This window comes from Penaeus chinensis, chromosome 10 (genome assembly GCF_019202785.1).
Source record: "Penaeus chinensis breed Huanghai No. 1 chromosome 10, ASM1920278v2, whole genome shotgun sequence".
Taxonomy (NCBI): Eukaryota; Metazoa; Arthropoda; class Malacostraca; order Decapoda; family Penaeidae; genus Penaeus; species Penaeus chinensis.
Window position 1 is genome coordinate 29,150,263 of NC_061828.1, and position 5,000 is coordinate 29,155,262.

General features: G+C 42.6%; 1 protein-coding gene across 2 annotated transcripts in view; it reads left to right on the top strand.

Annotated features, from left to right (window-relative positions):
- Positions 1-5,000, top strand: part of LOC125029729 (decapping and exoribonuclease protein-like) — a 21,060-nt gene that overhangs the window by 13,180 nt on the left and 2,880 nt on the right. The window lies entirely within an intron of this gene.

Sequence of the window (5,000 nt, forward strand, 5' to 3'; positions counted from 1 at the left end):
ATTACAATCACACATGCTTATGCACACATATACATAAACAAAATTATAACACACACATGCACATACACACTATGTGTGTATGTGTGTATGTATGTATGTATGTATGTATGTATATGTGTATATATATATATGTGTGTGTGTGTGTGTGTGTGTGTGTATATATATATATATATATATATATATATATATATATATATATATATTTATATTTATATTATACATATTATATATGTATCATATATATATTATATATGTATCATATATATATATATATATATATATATATATATATGTGTGTGTGTGTGTATGTATGTATAATATGTTTATGTGTATATTTATTATGTATATATATAATATATATATATATATGTATGTATATTCATATATGTGTGTATATATATTATTTATGATATTCAATATGTATATATAACACACACACACACACACACACACACACACACACACACACACACACACACACACACACACACACACACACACACACACACATACACACATGCATAATAAATATACATATGTATATATATATATACAAGTAGAACAACCAGTTCTGGATCTTACAAACAAGGGGGTTGGTCGTGTGTATTGACTTTATGAGAGTTAATGAGTTACGGGAGTCGGTAAAAATTGTAAAAGAGGAAGAGGGGAGTGAGTATATGTGTTTTAAGACTAAAAGGAGTGCATACAGTTTTTGTAGTAAGGACCCTGGATTCAGGCCAGATGGGGTATTTTTTAAGTACGAGTTGGGAAGATTACTGCAAAACCAGCACCGGAGGTGGTTTTGGAGCCGTCGGTGAATACTGGAGGAATGAGTGGAGGCATGGTCAAGGAAGTGGGTGAGAAGGAAAGGAGGAATATTTGATTTTGGTGGGTCAGGGAAGACAGAGGAGCAAATATGGGGGCAAGGTATAAGCCATGGAGGGACTGAATGGACAGAAAACGGGAGGGGTCGGAGATGAGGAAAAGGGGAATGGGAGTGGAGAAAGGAGTAGGTAAACGTGGAGAAGAAGCAAAGGTAGGAAGTAGGGATTGTGGGATAGTTAGTTTAGTGAGGGGAAGTTGGTGGAATCGAGCATAACATCGGAGAGAGTAGAAGGGCACGGCATCGAAAGAGAGATAGTATGCCTGATTCAGTGTACAGGCACCTAGGGCTAAGCGAAGACCACAGTGATGGATTGTATCAAGATGGGCAAGGAGAGAAGTTGAGGCAGAGGAGGAGATATGGCATCCATAATCAAGAGTGGAGAGGATCAAGGTGACATGAAGATGAAGGAGAATTTTTCGATCTGAGCCCAGGATAAATGAGATAGTGTTTGTAAGATTCGGAAACGGTGGCGAGCTTTTTATTTGATGTAAAGAATATTGTCTTGCTAGGATAGTTTGGAGTCAAAAATGACGCCTAGGAATTTACCAGAGGAACGGTGTTGGAGTGGAGTGTCATATAAGAAGAGTGAAGGTAGAGCACCTACATGTGTGCGAGAGAAAAGGATGGAGAAAAATTTGGAGCTAGAAAAGCAGAAGCCATGGTTTGTGGCCCAGGAGGATACTGATGATATTGCAGATTGAAGAAATTGGTAGAGATTTGGTATGGATGTGCCGACACCTAGGAATTTACCAGAGGAACGGTGTTGGAGTGGAGTGTCATATAAGAAGAGTATAGGTAGAGAACCTACATGTGTGCGAGAGAAAAGGATGGAGAAAGATTTTGAGGTAGAAAAGCAGAAGCCATGGTTTGTGGCCCAGGAGGATACTGATGATATTGCAGATTGAAGAAATTGGTAGAGATTTGGTATGGATGTGCCAGAGGCCTAGATGGTTAAATCATCAACATATAGTGATGACCGGGCTCCTGGTGGTAGAACTGAGGCAATGTCATTTACAGCAAGAAGGAATAAGGTGGTACTAAGCACACTGCCTTGTGGGACGCCTTCAATTTGAGGAAAGGAGGATGATGTGGCAGAGGCAATTTTGACCTGGAAAGTGCGTTGGGAGAGGAAAGACTATGAAGACACCCATGTTTCCCTGTATGTCTAGAGAGGACAATTGTTGGAGAATATGGTACCTCCATGTTGTATCATATGCTTTTTCTAGGTAAAAAAATATAGCTAGTACGGATTCATGGCGTGCAAATGCGGATGTAATATATGTCTCAAAATGAGCAAGGGGGTTAGTTTTGCTTCGGGCACGGCGAAAACCAAACTGGGAAGGAGAGATAAGATTGTGGGATTCAAGATACCACATTAAGCGGAAGTTAACCATTCGCTCTAGTAGTTTGCTTAAGCAACTAGTTGGTGCGATGGGGCGATAGTCTTGAAGGAGGGTACCCAATTTATTGGGTTTCAGGAAGGGGAAGATAAGAGCTTCTCGCCAATGAGAAGGAAAATTTCCTGATGTCCATATGTGGTTGTAAATTGTTAATATTAAGGATTAGGAGGAAGATAGTTCTTGGAGCATACGGTAGTGAATACCGTCAGGGCCTTCATGAGTGTTGCGGCACGATTTTAGGGCAGCACTGAGTTCAGAGGAAGAAAAGGGAGCATTATAGGACTCAGCAGAGGATAGGGTGAAGATAATGGGGGTACATCCCCTGATGGTTTTAATAGAAGAGAAGTGTGGAGAAAGGTGAGAACCACTACTGACCTGGCTGAAATAATCACCCAGTTCATTAGCAACTTCAGGAGGATCAGAGATGAGGGTATCTCGAATATAGAGGACAGGGGGCTGGATGGGGGGGATGTTTGCCTGATAGTTTGTGGATCCGGTGCCAAACATTTGAGACATGTAGAGGATGTAATTGAGGAAACATAATTTCGCCAGCTATTTGTTTTACTATTCCAGATTGTACGACAAAGACAGGCAGATGCTCTTTTAAAGGAGATAAGAGCTGATAGTTGATTTGTGGTACCTCGTTTGTAGCAGTAACTGTTCCAGGCTGCACGTTTTAAACGGAGTGCTTTAGTGCAATCAGAATTCCACCATGGAAGACATTTGGAGGTATAGGGTCTTCAGGTTCGAGGGATAGCTGTATGGGCAGCTCTTAGGACTGTAGTTATGTTAAATTGTATCATTTCTGATACGGATGAGAGGGAGGATGGAAGTGAAAGTATGCCAGTCGGCTCTATCAAAGCACCAGCGTGGGGAGTTAGGAGTGGTACATATGAAGTAGGAGAAAGGAGAACTGGAAAGTGGTCACTATAGGGAAAGTGGTCTAGAACTGACCAGTGGAAATCTAAATGAAGAGAAGGGGAGCATAGAGAGCATGAAAAAGACTGCATGAGTGTATCAAAGTGTGTGGGGTGATCTGAATTTAGAATAATAAGATCAGCTGTGGAGAGGAAGTGCTCTAGAGCTTGGCCACGAGTGTTGGTGATAGAATCACCCCAAAGAGTGTGGTGGCAGTTAAAATCACGTACTATGTGGAAAGATGATTGAAGTTGGAAAATTAGGTTTTCAAAAGCAACAAAGTCAATGGGGTGGGAAGGGGAGAAGTAGACTGAAATCACTGTGATCCAGCGGCGAAGAAAGATACGAATAACTGTACAAGGGACAGTGGTTTGAAAGGGAGGTATGACATAAGGTGTTTTCTGGTTGATAAGTATGGACAAGACATAAAGGGAGGGTGGGGAAGAGACAAAATGGTAATTGGGGATTGGTATTGGAGAATGTGTAAGAAAAGTTTCTTGAAGGCATATAATGGATGGGTTATAAGAGGAGAGCATATGACGAAGGTCAGGTCTGTGAGAGCGGAAACCGTGAATGTTCCAATGAAGGATAGTTATACTTTCGTTGATTTAGTGATAACAATTGTAGTATGTGTTGGAGAATTTTAAGGGGAAAATGCTAGAGGGTGGGATAAGGAATGAGGTTGGGGAGGTGGTATTGTATCAGGAGGGGTATTAGGATGTAGAGGGTCTGGGGAAGAGGGTACTTGTGATATAAGGGATTAACATGTGTATCCAGGAGGGAGTGGAAGGATTAGAGGGGATGGTGGGAGGGTTAATATAGGTGGGGCTGGAGTTGGGGGGGGGGGGGGATGAGTTTTGTTGGGATGGGGTAGGATTGGGTGTAATGGGAATATGAGTAGGAGGAGGATGGATATCAGCAGTCACTTTGAGTGTGGAGGGAGCGGGAGTTATAGAATTTGAAGGTGGATGAGTGTCAGTTTGGGACTCGATTATTTAGTTTTGAATATCTTCATGAGTTTCTGTAATGGAGTTGGTTGGGGAGTTTTGTGAGATAAAGGTTTTCTTGTGAGGGGGGGGGGGAAGAGAAGTCTGGTGTCTGAAGAATAGAGGCATAAGAAGGTGGAGGTGATTGTGGGGTAGGGGAAGAGGGGGTGGAATGTTTATTCTGTCTGCTGCAGGTAGTGCGGGGAGGGAGAGGGAAGGTGTTGGGGCTGTAGTAGAGATTGGAGTGTCTGGATTTAGGATGGCAAAAGAATTTGACTGGGGAAGGTAGGAGGTAGAAGAGGGGAAGTTAGATGGAGGGGGTTAGGTTTAGGAGAGGGTGTAGGAGCTTGGGAGGTAGGGGGATTGGCAGAGTGAGCGACATTACTGGAGTAGGGGGTAAGAGAAAAGCCTTGTCGACGTGCCTCCTGTCTGGCTTCACGTAGAGTGAGTCCAAGTCAGAATCTGAGAGTTGCTACCTCAGACTCAAATTTGTAGGTGGGGCAGCCTCTATAAAATACATTATGGGGGCCGCCACAGTTTGCACATGTGCGTGATTTTGCAGAGCAGTTTGATCGAGTATGGCCAGGTTGGGCACATAGCGGGCATCTGGCTGTGGAATGACAGTGTTTGGCTGGGTGTCCTAAACGCCAACAATTTTGGCACTGACGAGGATGAGGTTGGTATGTTCAGACAGGTAGGGATCCCCACCTATGTAAAAGGGAAGGTCATGTCTATGGAAAGTAATTTTGGCAATGTTGATGGATTTCTTACAATTCGCTCTGGGAGGAATGGAGTAGCATTGTACTGATG